This window comes from Protopterus annectens, chromosome 2.part0 (genome assembly GCF_019279795.1).
Source record: "Protopterus annectens isolate FY-2018-M chromosome 2.part0, PAN1.0, whole genome shotgun sequence".
Classification (NCBI taxonomy): domain Eukaryota; kingdom Metazoa; phylum Chordata; order Ceratodontiformes; family Protopteridae; genus Protopterus; species Protopterus annectens.
This window is the reverse complement of record NC_056728.1, coordinates 48,031,450-48,050,506: the sequence shown is the minus strand read 5'-3', so window position 1 is coordinate 48,050,506 and position 19,057 is coordinate 48,031,450. Positions and strand designations below refer to the sequence as shown.

At 39.4% G+C, this 19,057-nt stretch overlaps 1 protein-coding gene across 2 annotated transcripts in view; it reads right to left on the bottom strand.

Moving 5' to 3' along the window:
• PLEKHM3 (pleckstrin homology domain containing M3) overlaps window positions 1-18,586 on the bottom strand; it is a 1,264,948-nt gene extending 1,246,362 nt beyond the window's left edge. The window contains exon 1 of one of the 2 annotated variants that reach the window (XM_044060533.1): window positions 18,487-18,586. The gene's annotated coding sequence lies outside the window, so the exon portion shown is untranslated. Of the gene's footprint in view, window positions 1-18,081; window positions 18,435-18,486 lie in introns of those variants that run through there. The other variant, XM_044060535.1, reaches the window with a different exon arrangement.
• Between the last annotated feature and the right edge of the window lie 471 nt (window positions 18,587-19,057).

The window sequence follows — 19,057 nt, the reverse complement described above, 5'->3', positions numbered from 1 at the left end:
ATGAAATGACACTGGATTTTCCTGAGCTGAGATCACCACCAGCTGAATTAACCCAAAGCAGTTGTTTCATCGTTTTGTGGGTAGATGGGAAAAATGCCATGGTTCACTAATACGTGTGTGGACCTGTGTGTCTTATGTCTGTGCCTATGTCCATCAAATGCTTTTTTGTAGTTAATCCATGCCATAGTTAGATTCTTCCCCTTTTTATAGTTCTCCACTATAAAAAACTTTATTTAACAATTTTGTTCCATATGAAAAACTTTATTTAATAATTTTGTTCCATATGACTATTTTATTGCCCTTCTGTTCTACTGCCATAATTGAGTATTCTTCTAAATGACTATAAACTGTCAGCGTCAATTCCCATGTATAGTTTATACGTCAGAAGGCAAGTTATTTGTCTATAATTTTTAGGGTAGCTTGCAGGTTCACTGTAGGAGCATTGTTTTTTCTGTTGTTAGCCAAGTTGGTGTCTGTTCAGGGTGTGCATATAAAAATAGCTTACTCATCGCTAAATCCTCGTGCAAAGATGTTAATGCTTTTAACCAAACGTTAGGTTTTGCATCTGGGCCTGGGGTTTTCCAATTAGAGGCTTTTCTTAACTTTGTTTCAGTCTCTCCAGCTGTTACTTCATTCCATTTCATATCCTGTACCTTTAAAAACTTCTTACTCTTACTTTTTCTATCCATTTAACATCTTTGTTATGTTCCACAGGATTTTCATAGATACAGATACTTCTCCAAAATGTATCTACTTCCTCTTTTTTGGCGGTCTTTCAATTCCTTTTACCTTATTTCCCAGTTCTCTATAAAACGTTTTTGGGTCATCAATAAATTGCTTATTTTGTACTTTTCCCTTACATTTACCTGTGTATCTTCTAAGTTTTTCCAACTGTGCTGAAATTTTTAGTTTATTTGCGATAGTGCATGACAGATCCTGGTCTGTTCTAATATTGTGCGTTGCTTTAATCACATCTATCTTTCTCTTATTTATTTATTTATTTGTTTGTTTGTTTTCCATATCCGGATTTCTTTGACTCCTTTCTCTTCAAATATCTTTGGTACTGCTCTTTTGTATTGATTAGTTTTGCCTTTTCATTTGCATAAATATTACACCATATTAAATCTCTTTTCCTTTCCCATGTCCATCTTTCTTAGTATTTTTGTTGATCAATTCCCTCTTCTATACTGTTAACAGTGACATTTTTTCGTCTTAATTGCTTTTTCTCTATTCGATATTTCCATGATGGTATTCAATTTCTCCCCTTCCTTTCTCTCAGTACCCTGTGTTCTTATCAGTTATTACTTTAGCTGCAGAGTAATATATCCCGTTTACTTCTGTTATATCACATGGATCTCTACGGACAGTCCTAATTACTGCATTCATTTGTTTTATCGGGCTTCTTACTTTTTGGGTTTTACTGACCTTCTGCAGTCTATTTCTCTCATTGATCTCAACATATCTATACATGTCCATTAAATCAAGCAACTCTTCTCCTAGCTCATTTTCTTCCAGACTGAGGGCACATCCCCTGTTTTCCGGCATTCTATAGAAAGTTCTATAGTATCTTCCTGTGGCAGATTCTCTTCAATTTCATACTGTGCCATCTGTTGCTGTGTCATATGGGAACTCACTGGCCTATCACTCCTCAACATTGACTGCAGAGTTTCCACAGTTTCCTGTTGCTTTCCTTACTGTCTAGCTTCAAGTGAACGTTTATACTGGTTTCCTGTGGAAGGCTCCAAAATATCTTGATATGGCACCTCACCAATTGCTTCCTGTTCCACTGGTTTCCCCTTAATTTGGATATCCATTGCTTTATCCTGTTGTGGTGGTTTCTGTATTGAATTTTCTACACTGAATCATTCACTTTGCAGGTTCTCCATAACCTCAGTTTTAACTTCTCCATTACTAATATCCTTTTCTACTTTTCCTCTTTTTTGTATTGTAAAGTTTTCCATATCCGGATTTCTTTGACTCCTTTCTCTTCAAATATCTTTGGTACTGCTCTTTTGTATTGATTAGTTTTGCCTTTTCATTTGCATAAATATTACACCATATTAAATCTCTTTTCCTTTCCCATGTCCATATTTCTTCTTCACGTCTCCTGATCTTCTTGCTTTTCCTATTTCTGGGGACTCGCTTCATCATGCTGTGATGTAGCCTGTGTTAGACCTTCCACATTAAATCCTTCACTTCGCAGGCACTCCATAACTGCAACTTCTATTTCTTTAACTTATGCTTTACTAATCTTCTTTTCCACATTTACTAATCTTCTTTTCCACATTGACTAATCTTCTTTTCCACATTCTATCTTTGTGATATTAATTTCTTTTATTGTGAACTTTTCCATGTCTGGATGCCTTTGCCTGTGTTTCTCTTCGAATACATTTGGGGCTGCCTTCTCTATATTAAGTTAGCTTGGCTTTCTCCTTTGCATAAATATTGCACCATATCAAATCTCTCTCTCTCTTTCCCATGTCCATATTTCTTTTTTATATTTTTCAAAATATCTCTAGGTTTTGTTGTTTATATTTTTGCACTTCCTCCGATGCTTCTTTTTCCAAACAGATCAAAAATTTCTTGATCTATATACTAGTATTCAAAAATCTGTTGTATTAATGAATGCAAATTTTGCTTTGAAGCTTCTGACAGTTTTTCTTGCAGAAGTATTTTTCTTTCTTCTAATTTCTCTCAATCATTTAGTATATCTCGTGTCTGGAAATTCTGGGCTTTTTACATAATAGTCACAATACATAATTTCTTTCTTATCCTCAATAGTCAACTCTGTTGTCTCTATGGCTCTTCTTTGGCCTATCAGTTTTTGTGATTTTTGTGGACTGCTACTTACTTCTACAACAGGTGGGCCATCCTCCCCCTGGGCTTGGCCCCACTGAAGGAATGTTTCCCTATTTTGAGGATTCCACACTTTTTTCCAGCCCTGGTACCAGTGCGCCTACCAGGATCAAGCACTTTTTTACCCTGGGTCTTGTGCACCCAGCTGTCTTTTTTTGTTTTTGACTTACTTCTGTCCAAGATATACGCTATATAAAGACAGTCTATATATCAGTGCCGCCTTGGTGAGATTTTTGTGAAAAGCAGGATCCACCTCGCAAAGGTACTCACCAAGACTTGAGGATGAATTCAATCTCAGCACTACTACTCCTTTGCTTGCTGATTTTTCATCTCTCCATTAGGATGCCTATTACAATTTGCACATTGGCGTTGCAGATAAGGCTAATCAGGCTAATAGGTCTATAGTTCCCAAGTACCACCTTTGTGCAAGGGAATAACTGTGGCCATTTTCCATTCAGCTGGGACAAAGCTGGTGCTTAGACTATGACTAAAAAGAGTACCCAATGGTGTTGCTAATTCTTGTTGGAGCCCATGTAGGATGCAGCCTGGGATGTTATGAGGTCCCATAGATGTTGTGTTTTTAACCTTAGAGAGGGTATTTATGACTTGTTCTTTAGATATACAAGGTAGTGGACAGGTAGTAGGGATGTCATGGGGTACATGTGGTGGGGACAGGGGAGTGTTCTCAGCTATCCTGTTGGCTGACAGGTTCTATGTCCACAGGCTCAGCATATTTAGTATCCAACTACCAGTTCGGCACAAATCTGAGCCTTTCCTTTCGGGTTACAAATGTAACTAAACAACGCCTTATGGTTGTCCTTAGTTGAGGAACCTAATTTGGATTCATAGTTTGCTTTGGAGGACTTCACAAGAAGTCTTACTTGCATGTTTAAGCTGAGGAGGGAGCGAGTGTTGCCGTTATAGGGCTCACTCCTTGCTTTTAGACAGCAATTTCTTCCTCTTACTGTAAAGCCTATTATAGCAGTTGTCCTCCAGGCAGGTTTGCTCTTCCTTGAGGAGCTTATTTTGGTCCCATCAGGTATGGCTGCATTAATGCAGTTATACAGGTGTTTGTATAAAGCAGTGGTGTAGAACTCTGCCTAGTTGCCAGTTCCATCTGAGGGGGAAGGTGCAGTGAAGCTATTTATACCATCCAGTAAGAGATTATAATCTGCTTTGCAGAAAGTTTTTAGTTTAGTTGCTGCTGGAGGGAGACAGGTGTGATAGTGACTTCAACTGAAACCAATCTGTGGTCAGACCTCACCAGGGAAGACCTTGCAGTGGAGGAGCTAAAGTGGTCCCCCATATTGGTAAGCTCCAGATCCAGGATGTTGGCATGCCTTGTGGGGGGTGTCAAACCAGCTGATCCAGGGCACTGGACCAAACAAAATCGAGGAACCGTTGGGCAAGTGAGTTTTAGCATGAATATTTCACCCAGTCAATGGCTGGTAGTTAAAGTCACCCAAAACCATGGTAATCGGAAGCAGCTTGATAGACTCAAGTAGATCCAAATAGGCAGAGTGGGTGTCCTGATTCACGGAGGAGGGTCCTGTAGTTGGCAATGACCTGAATAGATGTCCTACCAACAGTAAATTGCACCTGAAGTGTCTCCAGGGAATCATACTGTTTAACCAATCTGGAGGTGTATTTATCTTCACTGAATATTGATACACCACCTCATTTACTTTTCACACCTTCGGTCTGTGATCTGAATGTTTGGAAGGAGGTCTAACCTGGTACAACTGGGGTGCACACCAGAGCTTTGAATTAGGTCTCAGTGACTGCATAAATGTCTGCGTCTTCCAAGGTGATGACTGCTTCCAGTGAGTGCAGTTTCATGTTAAGACTTCTAGTGTTTAGCAGCATAACTTTGAGGCTGTTTTTAGATGGAGTTTTTACGTCAGGAATTTTGTCCTCAAGACACTGCCTAAAAAAAGGCACTATGGGGATGGCAAGAGCCTTAGCTAGTAGCCGAAATCCCAGGAGTAACAAATGAAGACCATCTCTGGCAAAGCATCAAGGTCTGTCAATCATGTCATCCCAGGGTGAAAGATACTGGATCCTCTTAGAATGATACCAGAAACTAAGCCAATTATTGAAGTCAATCATTTTCAGTTTGTATTGAGGCATCATCCTAGGTGAAGGTAAAATGCTGCTTTAGGCTAGGGACATACCTGCCTGATACCCATAGTCCGAGAGCTCAGTCATGTCTCTCTTCATATAGTCTAGAGAGGAACGTCTCAAGTCATTTATACCAACATGAACTATGACGGAGTCATAACAGTACCTACTGTGGAGAGACTTGAGTGCATGTGTGATATGGTGTATAGTAGCACCTGTCAGACAGCGGACCATGACCTTTTCCTTATCCAGCCTGGGGAGAGGGACATGTGTGCGTCTCATGATGGAATCACTTATGACTAATACATTTGGTTTTGTGTTTTGCCTTAAGGGCTTGACAGGTGAGACACTAGTGCGTGAGCTATTATGTGTATTGTGTTCTGCAAAGGAAGTATTATGCATAGCATGCTTGTGTTTGGGAGGTCTCTGGTGTTTAGGTATATTTCTGGTGATGACCTTCACATATGCAGGTATGCGTGATGTGGGTTTGGGTGTAGAAGGAGGGGAGGTGTGCATGCTGACAACCCGCTCATTGTCTTATGTACTGAATGGTGCATGAGAGGGCATGGATTCAAGTTTCTTAATATAGTTGCATCTGTCACATGTTGAGATTGTATGGACTAGGAGTACAGGGTTGTCGGTGAACATGAGGCAGTTACTACACTGCCTCAGGATGCCCATATTGACCAAGCTGGCTGGAGAAACTGTAGAAAATGATCTGTCTATAGTACTAGGTAAATGTATATGGTCAGGAAAAGAGGTTGCACTTTGGCTAGTGGGCGAGAGGTGTGTTGGTATCTCTGAGGCTAGGCTTAGTGTTCCACCTGACAGTACAGCAGGGCTGCAAAAAACCTCTGAAGGATCACAAGCAAAGTGCTAAGGAGAACTGAGTTCTGAAGAAGTCAATTTTATGTACTTTTGACAAAAGCGTTAAACTCTTATTGTGGTGGAATAAAACTGCTGGATTTTTATTTTTGGTGCAGTGCTCTTGGTTATTTACTCCATTCAGCTTTTTCTGTACAAGCATGTTAATAGCTGCATAGAGGCAGCTGTACCCACCAGGAAGAAGTACAGAACTAACTAAAAAAACAAACCACCCTGGTTGAATCACAAAATCAATAGGCTGGATAACAGGAGGAAGAAAATCATGGCAAAAATTAGGAGGTGCAGAACCCAGCAGGATAAAAGCACTCTCAAACTAAACAAATAACTCAGAAGACAAAGACTGCCAAAGCCAAATTTGAGGTAAGTTTGGCCTCCCAGGCCAAGGAAAACCACAAGGCATGCTTTAGCTATGTCCACATCCTCAAAGGCAATACACAATTGTGTGCAGAGCTCATGTAAATGGAGCCATCTACACTGAGCCAGAAGACACTGCTAACCTCCTGGCTGATAAATTCAGCTCCAACTTTACCCCTCTCTCCCCCTCAACCTTCCCTTAGGAGATATCATCAAATATAACTCTCCCTAAAATCACTAGGGAACAAGTCCTTAATGCTCTCTCTAAGACCAAAAACACTGCATCAATGGGCCCAGACAATATCTCAGAATACCTTCTAAACATGACCTATCAGGGCCTCTGGAATTACTATTTAACTGTAGCCTCCAAACAGGTTTCATGCCTCATGAATAGAGAAAGGTAACAGTCATCCCTCTGCATAAAAGATGAGCCATCTACAGACCCATAAGTCTCATTAGTCTTATATGTAAAGCCATGGAAAGATTTATCATGGAGATGATCAATAGAGATATTGTAAACCTCCAGACACTGGACCCAACCCAGTTTGGTTTAGTCAAGGGCAGATCATGCCTACTCAACCTAGTGGACTTCTTTGAGAAGGTCACCAAAGCAATGAATGAGGGCAAGATTATTCACACTGCCTACCTTGACCTGGCCAAAGCATTTGACACAATACCTCACTCGGGCATTGTTGACAAACTCAAGAGAAACTCAAGAGATTAGGTACAAACCCATAAGTCACACAATGGATAGCCAACTAGGTCACAGACAGGACCAAGGGAGTTAGAACTGGGGATCCCACCTCTTCAAAGATGCCAGTCACAAGTGGAGTCCCTCAGAGACCAGTCCTTGGACTGCTCCTTTTTGGCATTTATTTCTCAGAAGTCAAGGCCAATGTCAATGGTCTCTGGCTGACTAAATTTGCAGATGATTGCAAATTAGGAGTGGTCATTGAATCCCACACGGACATAAATGTTCTCCAGGAGGGGCTGACACAGACAAACAACTGGTGTCAGAGTGATGGACTAAAACTAAATGCAAAGAAATGCAAAATAGTATCTTTGGGAAGTCATCCACTTGTGGTGACCATCATATTGACAACACACCCCTTAGAGTTGACCCAGTAGTCAGGGACTTAGGGACACACATGGATAGTAATCTAGTCTTTGACCATCATGTGTCTACAGTGGTGAGGAAATCATTCTATACTGCGCAACTTACAAACAAAGGTATGGTATTTAAGTCCAAGGAAGTCATTGTTCCACTGTATTCGGCATTCATCTGACCTATCATTGAGTATACTGCCCCCTTTGGAATGTACCTAATCAGGCATATCCAACAACTGGAACATCCACAGAGGTTCTTTACTAAAAGAATTCTTGGTGTAAGTAAAATGTCCTATGTAGACCGCCCTATACCTGACCGTCTCCTACAGGCTTTCGAGGGGAAATCTCTGCCTGTCATACAGGGGAATGGTCAGACCCTACTCTGATGGACCTCCTGCATATCCACAAAAACAAACAGCACCAGAATTACCCGTTCTAAAGGCTTAAATCTTGCCTGTGATATAAATAGGTCCTGCTGGAGAGAGAGAGAGAGAGAGAGAGAGAGAGATGCGTGTCCCAAAGACTACTGTGTGTATGGAACAGGAACAGGCTCCCCATCCATCTGAAGCATAACCCAATTCAAGTACAACTTGGACAATTGGATGGGAAACCGGAAATTCATCCCTGGTTTGGTACCTGTGTCTCTAATGGATACAGGTAACCTGTAAATGGTTCATCTCACAAAGCCCTGCTTACACTGATCAAGGGTATCAGAACTTGTCAGAGATTTGGGATGCATGGTTAGGCTTATAAATGCCCTTGTGGTCGTTAGCCTAGTAAACACCTATGAACCTATATAAAGAAAATAAACACCTATGAACCTATATAAAGAAAATAAAGTTTTCTTCTCACTGAACAACATCTCTTGAGATCTTATAAAACAGATAGCTTCATACAATGTGAACAAAATTATTTGGGCATTCATACAGATAAACAAGTTGAAACGGCAATTAAAATGTAGTTCAGCTGTCAAAACAAATTCAACAGAAAATAACACTTTAGGGAAAAAACACTATCTCCTGGTCTTAGCTAAAATAAGGGTGGTAAAATGGTATTATTGCCTACATTCCTCTTTCTATCTAGGCACATCCCCAGTTTAGAGTGAAATACCTCCATCCCCAACTTAAGAGGTTCGAAAGTAACTTCTGAGGGACACAGACCTAGGGTTTCTAGGAAAAAACACTCATGGTCTCAGTATGCAAAGGGGGAATGCCAGATCTAAAAAGATATTCCAAAACCAACTTAAGAGGTTCGAAAGTAACTTCTGAGGGACACAGACCTAGGGTTTCTAGGAAAAAACACTCATGATCTCAGTATGCAAAGGGGGAATGCCAGATCTAAAAAGATATTCCAAAACCTCTGCAACTGAGAGATATTGTCAAATAAATAATATAACAGTGCCTTTGGTGGTGCAAACCAAGATTAGCATTTTTCACATGGTGGTAGGACAAAATCCCAATGGAAAGGATAGGATCCAAAAGGGTGGGATGGGAGACTGTAAAGATGGATAAGAAGACAATGTGCCAACCAAAACAGCAGAATCTGTTGGACAGGGTCTTGGACAATCCCATTTACAAAAATGGGTGGTGAAATGATTTATTGGAACCAAAGTCCAGACAGACAAGCATCCTTCTGTGTAGACTTTTACATTGCTGCTGGGAATATGATTTACATATATACCAAGTGAAAGGATAAATTACAAAAACACACTCACACACACACACACACACACACACACACACACACACACACTCACACACACACACACAAAGCATTCCACTCAGGCCTTAAAAAACACAGAAGCCAAAGGATAGGCACCACCAATCTTCAATTAAATACAAACAATGTTTTCCCATTAAACAAACAGTCTAGGCCGTAAGCTATGACCTCCTATAGGACTGTTAATGATAAATTGTAAAAATCTATTTAAGAACCCTCCTTTGTAAAATGGTTTAAAGCATCTAAAAGCGGACAGATAGCAAAACTCAAAGGGGGTTCACGGTCAAATAGGCAGGGATGTCACAAATCTCAATTTCTCCCTCTGTATAAAGGAATTCTTGAGCTCAAAAAGATTTTTCTCAAGTCTGCACCTGTATAACTGTTGTTACACATTTTAACATAGTGAATTTATGACAGATGTCATCTAAAGGTAGCAGTCAAGAAGGGAAATAAGCACGGACTAATTAGAATTACATCCAACTGATATGTAGATACGCCAAGCCTAAAAGGTTTGGAAGAAATTGCATTTAGCTACTTTGTTACTAGGGAACAAATACATCATACAAGGCGGGGGATAAGCTTTTGGTGATACTGGAATTCTCGGGTTACAGCAATGAGGTGGTACAGTATGATTATCTTTAAAAATATGCAATTTACCATTCCAGTCTTGAAATGTGGACACTACAAACCTTACTACCCCATTATATCTAGAAGCATAAAACAGTGGACTACCACTCTTTTGAATGCAAACTGTAAAATGGATTTTACAGTACTTTCTTACACGAGTGGGACAACTATATGCAACTCTTTTTGAAAGTACACATTTATGTTAGAGCATAACACATGACCAACTGGTTCAGAAAAGGTTTAACATTAGTTTAGGTTTAGAGATACAAAAGTTATGGAACTTATAAACAAAGACATTGGCAATCTTCAAACACTGGACCTCACCCAGTTTGGGTTCGTGAAGGGCCGATCTTGTCTCCTGAACCTGATTGACTTCTTCTAGTCAGAGGCAATCTCTGCTTAACATGCAAGGCCATGTCAAACCCAGAGCTGTTGGACATGCTACACTTAAAGAAATCCCAATCCCTCAGAGCCACAACGCTCCAGGGATCTAAACCTGGTCATCACAATAAACAAAACATGCTGGAGGGATAGGTTCCTGACCCAGAGACTCCCCAGACTCTGGAATAGACTGCCCATACATGTCAAGCAGAGCACCTCTTTGGCCATCTTCAAAAGGAACCTTGACAATTGGATGGGAGAAAGGAAATTCACCCTGGGGATCACGTCAGTCACCCTGCTAGACAGGGATCCAGGGAAGTAAATAGTGTGGGAAGAAATAGCCAGGGAATTGTTATGGCCAGGTTTGTACAGGCCCTAGGGCTGATAGCCTAGTACCAACCTATGAACCTATATACTGTGCTACAGTGGTAGTCCACCGTTTTGTGCTTCTAGATATAATGCTACTACAAAGTTGCTAGGGATCACCATTGACCAGAATATGCTATTTGACACTCATATTGCCCAGTCTATAAAAAGAAGTTCACAAAAAGCTAGGGTGCCTCTACAGATGTAAACACTTTTACAGCAGACACCAGAGCAACTAATGCTAGAACCCACCTTACACTTCCCTTATCCTTACCAACCTTAGAAAGTCAGAGTTAATTAAACTAGAAACCGGTTATAACAAAATAGCAAAATTTGCAACAGGAGCTAACTACAGATCTCATCACTGCCACTCACTCAGAAAACTCTTGTGGCTTGAACTCCCTTCATTGCTAAAATTCAGTGAGCTACAAGTGGCTCACCATATAAACCATCATGAAAAAACTCCAGCCCTAAAGAACTTACTGGCTCACTACTCAAATAACCAGACCCATCACTCTAGCCATAAGGCATTACTAGAGATAACAAAATGCAAAAGCCATACTAGAGAATCCCTCTACTCCTGCAGCGTCGCCAAAATGTGGAATAGTCTTCCATTTGATAGTAAATCCAACTCCAACATAGTTGTTGCGTCTTTCGGTTTTTCCCGGTTAGGGGTCGCCACAGCGGAACTCCGGTCCGCTAATGACTGGCAGTAGATTTTTATGTGCCGAGTTGCCAGCCCTGACACACAACCTTCAACGAAGGTACGCCCATTCATACATGTCACCACATAGAAGACACTCTAGCTGAGAATCGAACAGGACAACGTCATACTGTGAGATTGACAACGTTACCACAGCACCACCAACTCCAACATAGTACAATTCAAAAAACTACTAAAAGCCCACCTATCTGCTACATGGATTTGTACATGCATTGAACCTGGCTAAAATATCTAATTTGAAATAAACCTAGTTCACCTATTGAGACTGCCCAATCTACTGCCCCAGACTAAAACAATCTCTCTATAATATCCTTTCACTAACCAAACTTACTCCAAACTACCTTTTTACTCACATTCTCTACACACTTCACTCCCTTTTAAACCTATTAATTCAAGCTTACATATATTTGTCCTAACTTTTAAAGACTGAATAAGTATTTAGCTCAGAGGTCTGTGTGCAATATTTATTGTAACCACTAATATTTCTAACTATTAGTGTAACTATTTTTCTACATTGTATATATCCATATTTTGTAATCAGTTTACTGCGCTTTCTAATGCTCTTTTGAAATACTTTGAAAAAATGTTAAATTACTAAATTTTGCTAGGTGTATTATGTATTGTATGTCTTGGAGCTTGCTTTTCTCCCTGGGCCTCCACTGAAAATGGACTTCTAGTCCAGTCAGACTTTCCCAGCAAACAAATGTAAAAATAAATAAATATAAAAATAAATAAATAAATAAAAGAATTGTCTGAAGTGATTGGAATGTATAGTTATTATGGATATGCAACTATGACACTCTTTTGCATGTCTGAAAGCATTGTAACCCTTTTTTCTATTACCAAATAATGACCAACAAACCCAGCTGGATATCAACCCATATATTGTCAGATGGATTGCAAAGTGGCTCACTGATAAAACTCATGCAGTCAAAATAGGAGACTCGCCTCCTCTGGCAGATCCGAAACCAGTGATGTTCTACAGGGATCGATTCTGGGGCACCTACTGTTTAGAATCTACTTTTCCAAATTACAGTCTAAAACTAAAGGACTGTGGCTGAGAAAGTTTGCTGATGACTGCAAACTGGGAGCGATCATTGAAACGCCTAGCGATGTAAACATCTTTCAAGCATGTCTTACACAGACTAATGACTGGCACCAAAGTCATGGACTTAATGCAAAAAAATGCATTGTCATCCTCTTTGGTAAGGGCGATATTCCTGCAGACTACCATATCAATAGCAATACCCTAAGCACACAGTCAGGGATGAGAGATCGGGCCACAGAGGTCGACAGCTTACTCAACTTCGATCACACAGTGGTAAGAAGAGCATTTTATATTGCTCGTCTCATAAGTAAGGGCATTGCCTCCAGAAAAAAAAATATGAAGAGGTTATAACCCCCTGTACTCTTACCTCATTAGGTCAATAACAAGAGTACAACGCTCCCTTTGATATGTTCCTTTCCAAACACCTGCAGCAATTGGACAGACCACAAAGGTTCCTTACAAAGAAAAGTCAGGGTCTTCAATATCTGACTTAAGCAGACAGACTGAAATCGTCGTCACTTTACTCTGTGTCATACAGACTACCCAGAGGCGACCTGTGCTTTGCATATACAGCAGTCTCTGTGCAACATTTCCATTAAAGCTGGGTCATTCGCAAGTCAAATGGCACATGGGAGCTCAGCCTGGTATATCACATCAACAGAACTTGCTGGAAAGACAGATGAGTCTCACAGAGGTTGCCCCAAGTTTGGAACAAGCTTCCTATTCATGTTAAATAAAGCCCCTCATTGACCTTATTTAAGCATAATTTGGATGATTGGATGGATAACTGGAAATTCACCCTGGGGGTTCCACCTGTGTACCTCTTGGACAGGGGCAATAGGTACTGATTTTAGTGTCTGCTTAAACCAGACACCCTTGGGAACACGGGTTGAACTTGGCTAGGCTTGTAAGGGCCCTGCAGCCATTAGCCTAGTAACCTCCTATGATCCTATGAAGTATTCTAAAAAATATTTTGCAGACAAAATGAAACCTTGCAATTTAAACATTAGATTGCAACTGTCCCTCAAACAATAATCAAGTTTGCAAACAGAAATTCTGCACTGTGTGCCTAAACTCCTCTACAGAACTCTCTGGTGCACAGCCTATATACTACAAGTAAAGGTACATATCACTGAATTTTCCACAGACTGATGCACTTTTGGTAACCTATTTAAATTCCCCACCCCCCAAGAAAATTCATTACAATTTTGACACAGTACACTCGTAAAGACAGAGTTTCATTCATAAAGAAGCCTGTTGAGGCACTATAATGAACTGCATATTGTCACGCTAATAAACTTCTTATAAAATGCATTACAAGCAAGTTTTGAATATGGTAACTCCTCCGATCAATCAATCTTCAGTACATATTTCAAAGTGGAAATGTGGCTATCAGCTGTGTTGATGGAACATACAATGACATATGAAGTGCAGATGAACCACATGTAAGGCTTGTCTTCTGTATGGGTATGGTTATCCTTGGAGAGATAGGTGAAACTCATTTTTTGTAAATATGTTTGACTTTTTCTACCTTGCTGTTTTTACTTCGGTTCTGATCTGTGCATTATGTCTTTTATGGCCAAGTAAGTTTGTGTGTTTCATTACCATTTATTATTTTTTATGTGAGTTTATGTTTTACTCATCAATCTAACAAGGGTGTGTTTGAAAAGGAGCCCTTGAGGTCCAGTTCAATACCTGCCAAATAAGTAAATAAATGCTTCTACAAGGTAGGTAATAATCTAACAAAAACACAGTAAAAGCATACTTAAGCTTGAAGGGGAAAGCTATCTGAAAATTAGTAAGCGCAAACTCCTTTAACACTACAGTCATTTTGCATCTAGAAATGCTTCATCTCTGGCTACCTGGCACAGATCAACTTGCCACAAAACAAACCGTTTCTAGAACCTCATGGTATTGTGCACAAGATGACAATTACTGGAAAGTTAGGACACAATCAACCTGACAGACGACAAACAGCTTCTAGAATCTCACAGTATTGTGGGCAAGGTTACAATTTCTGTAATGTCAGGACACAAGCATCATGAAAGTGCACTCGGACATCTGAATGAATATGGATTTCTAAGAAACTCTAAATAAATGTGAATATTTCACAGATAACATTATATTATACAGTTATGAGTTTCTACAGACATAGAAAAATTGCGCATCACAACCAGAAGTGGTAACATTAAGTATCACTGAAACTCGAAATACTAAAATCATTCCAGCTAGCTCTATCTGCCCTGGGGCATTTATAAGCCTAGCCTGATTGTGTTTGGCTTACGCCACCCCTTGATTGGAGTATACTGTGCCCTTTTTAAAGTTTAGTTTAATGTGCCTCTGTCTAATAGTTACACGGAAGTAATCCCCGGGACAAACCTATGCCACCCCTTGATTTGAGTATACTGTGCCCTTTTTAAAGTTTAGTTTAATGTGCCTCTGTCTAATAGTTACACGGAAGTAATCCCCGGGACAAACCTACGATCCCCCATCCACTCATCGAGATTCTTCTTGAAGAGAGTCAGTGAGGTGCTCTGCCTAACATGAATTGGAATTCTATTTCAGAGCGAAGGGAGCCTCTGGGTTATGAATCTGTCCCTCCAGCATGTTCTATTTATTTCTGTGCTGAGGTTCAAGTCCCTCGAGCGCGTGGCTCTAAGGGATTTAGATTTATCTCAGCATCACTATTACAACCACAAACTTTATTCAATGCACACAAAAATGTAAAATTACATTCTGTAGAACAAATAATTGATCACTTCAGAGCAAGTGCAGACAAGCTTTTATCCCTGGCCACCAGTAAAAACTAGCATATGATACATTGCTCTATTATAAAGAGGCAGTACTTTCTTTCACTACAGAAAGCTGTATTGGAAGGCTTAGATTTCAGTGTCTAATTCTGAAAAAAGCAACTGCATTGCTACAAACAAGAATGCTTTTTGTACAGTTTAACAGTACCAACACTGTCATAAGTCGTGTGCTAGGAAAACATTTCTCGATATTAACTAGGCAAGACCCATAGTGCATCCTGCCTTTGATGACCAAAAAGCCTCGGAGTCATGAAGACAATTGAAATCAAACTTAGGTTGACAGTTGGGTACACTACATTTTTAATGCATTGCTTTAACCTGCCAAGACATGCTACAATCATAATGGCTAAACCTGTGTAAAAAAAAAAAAAAAAAAAAAAGCACCAATGAAGGCTCTCTTACTCTAGCATGAAATACAATACAATTCGTCAGTGCAATGCAGACTGTCCAGCTATGCTAGCTGGACAAAAACACTCTAAAGCATCTGGAATAGTAACACATCTCAGCTCGACTTCTTCCTAGTAACTACTATGATTATAAAAAAAAAATGCTGCTGGTCAGTGACAGTGACCAGGATGTGCCGTGTGGAGCTTGTGTACCACAGAACCTGACACTATGGATACAATGTGACCAAATAAACACAAAAAAGCACTACAGTAGCTACATCAAAACGATGAAGATGCTCACACTGTAGCCATGTTTAGTGGGCATGCCTAGCCATATGAAAAAAAAATGCAAAATGAAGATGCCCACACTGTAACCACAATATTTAGTGGACATATTTAAGTGAAGTAAAAATCCAAAAGTTTAATCATATTCTAACTTGTTCAGAAGTACTAATTCCACAATACTCTAGATTTTCATTCACGCAGAATATGCTGTTCTACCCCGTGGAAACAAGTGACAGCGGACTGCAATCCATGTAAGCAGTATTTTAACAGATCAACACGCCAAGGACAGTCAGTAACAAAGGCATGCAACTAATTGGTCACACCCAGTTTACAAATGGTAAAAATAAAATATATATATATATATATATATATATATATATATATATATATATATATATATATATATACACACACACACACACACACACACACACACACACACACACACACACACACACGCCACTATGCCATGCACGAGTTATCAGATTATTATTAAGAATTGCTCAGACTGACTTGGAATGGAATGAGGAAGCAAAACACTATAAAACACAACTTATTTTAAATATTAAAATACTATGTATGCTTTGCAGCAATACATGATCACAAAACTGGTTATGAATCATAATCATAAACCACAACAAGCTCTATCAGGCTAAGCAACAATCTGCCAAAAAGCTAGGTCTTGCTGTACCAACTTGGACTCCCACTTGCAAGCCTCTTACGCATGCATGTGCCCGAGTCACCTTGTCATAAGCAGATGTGCTAACGGGTACTTCTTGACTATCAAAGACTTAAAGACCAAATGTCAAGAGTCACACAGTTAAATGCAGGGATGTACAGTAGGCAGATTAAAATAGCAAAACAATGGTAGTTAAAAATATTATAATAATTTATCAAAAAAATGAAAAGAAATTATGCGTGCAATGATCGGCTCTAGAAAATTATCACACAAATCCTAGACTATCAGATAATGGTTAGCAACTCGAAATTAGAATTATCAGTTCAGATGCATTCAGCAACTTTCCAGACTATTGACAACAGCACAGATTACATTTTACACCAGCCAATGCATTCTAGGACCAGAGGCTGTAGCTCAACCGTACAGTGGCCTGGGAGGGCAGTAACCGGTATAAGGTCCCAGACAGGACAGAATTAGCTGAAAATGCACGAGTTAAGAAATGTATGATGTTTTAAAAAGTTTAATAATATAGGAAAGGAGGAGCTGTTGTATACTGCCAAAGTCTGCTTGTTACAGACTCTCCGAGTCATTGCAGGCATCTGTGCTGCTGCAGCCATGTCCTTTGTCTAAGATCTTATATTTTACGCACTAAACCAGATTTTGACAGGTTTTCTACCTATAAGTGAATTTTTTATTTTGTAAAAGTTTTTCTGACTGCTCTGCATTTAAATCAATACAACATTTTGCGACTGCAGATTTACGTAACAGTCTATGACTAGTAAACAAAGCACTGGCAGGGAGCCAAGTAAGACAGTACTTAGAAACATAGATACTAGTATACAGAATGAAGGCAGTGCCTCAAGATACTAAGTCCCCAGGAAGTACTTTAACACAAAGGTCACAAATGGATCAGAACTGCATGAAAAATTACATCTCAAAAGTGCTAGAGGTATACCACAAACATTTGAGCTACACAACTATTACCACAATGTGTTCAAAATCATATGCTGATTTAACCTAATAATAAGAATACTTGTTTGTTATGAGGTAGGCACACTGGACCTTCAGCACTAACTGCTTTATTACAAAAAGTCTGAATTCTCCTCTGTGTAACATAGCACTTTTTAATGTTTGCTGCTTGCTGTCATTAAGAGGCCTTGTAAATTAGGAATATTCTCTATCAATACTAAAAGACATTTACTTACGGATGCAACCAGACCTCTTCCAAGTATAACAGTCACAATTAACCTATCTGCAAGTGCTGACTGTTTATCTGCCAAAGTAACTATTCCTTCAGAGCAATATTGTGGTCATCGATTAAGCCGTCATGTCCGGATTAGAAATACTATGCTGGACTTTTCTTGTTTTAAATTATTTATTGCACTTTTTCTCTACACTGCAGCTATTTGTCCTACAATGTTTGTATGCAGCATCAATGGCAGGTATGATGTTATGGCTGAAAAATATTCCTCGTGGTCCACTGCACTTAGCTTAAATAACATACAAAAAGATAAATGGACACTCTTCTAATACATATGTTTGGGGCGCAGATATTTGCTTCTTACACCAAGAATCAAGACAAAAGCAAAACCTGGTACGCAGGCCCGAAATCACGGGCACTTTAGCACTGGTCTGCATCACTTGAAACGTAAATACAACAATCACTACCATTTTGCATTGTAAGACAAAAAAGAACTCTTAACAAACATACTGGCACTATCACTGACCATTACCTATACGTTTCTGTTGCAAAGCCGCTCATTTTAGGAGAAAAACAAAAATAGAAACAGCAAAGATTTGTAGCATTTATTTACAATAGTACTCAAGCTTAAAGGACCTGGTCCACTGAAATTGGTCAAGTAGCTTCCACAGTAAGTTAACACAATAAAACATCAACCCCATCGTTTAGCGGTCAAATGCATCTTCAAAATAGTAGGCATTTGCCAACACCCTGCAGCATCCAAGCACTTGTATGCGGAAGTCATCCCCATCCATTCCTACAAGGGAAACTCCGTTATTTACAAAATTTTAAAGACAACCCCCAGGTAAACTGCTCTCCAATAATTTTAATACTTCCGAGAAACAAAACCAGAATGTATTACTTCTGATTTTCATGAAAGCAAAACTATTAGAAGTACCTGAATACCGCACACTCTCTGTAGAACTGCTCTACTTTGATTGGCAGATCTTCTAACCAGTCATAGAAAAACCGTGCCACGAGATGAAACTATAGACAGCCAATCAATAGAAAGAGACGATTGTTTGGGATGTAGTAGAAAAGCATTACGTAATCCGGAAATGAAAAAAAAAAATAATAAACACTGTGCCTAAAGGTATTACGGTGATGGTTTGCAACCTGTTCTTAAGTGGCCATATTACCTATTGATCTAGCTGGTCCGAGCCCAGACCCAAATGTCAACAGGAGCCGTGACGTGAAAAGTTCTAGTGCGCATAGCTCTCAACCTTCGATCTCCAAAATGAGGAACACTAGCACTCATAATGTGGAATACATACTAATGGCTTACTAACAACTTCAACTAGGAAAGTCATATGATGGTTAAAGTATGCTGGTTTTACTTATAAAGAAGATCTTTTAATGAATTAATATGAGTCATATATCTTTTTAAAATGGATTTCACTTAAAAAAAATCCTAACACTGAATGTGTGACAGTCTTTCAATGTGGAACTTCGAGGAACGTGAACTTTTT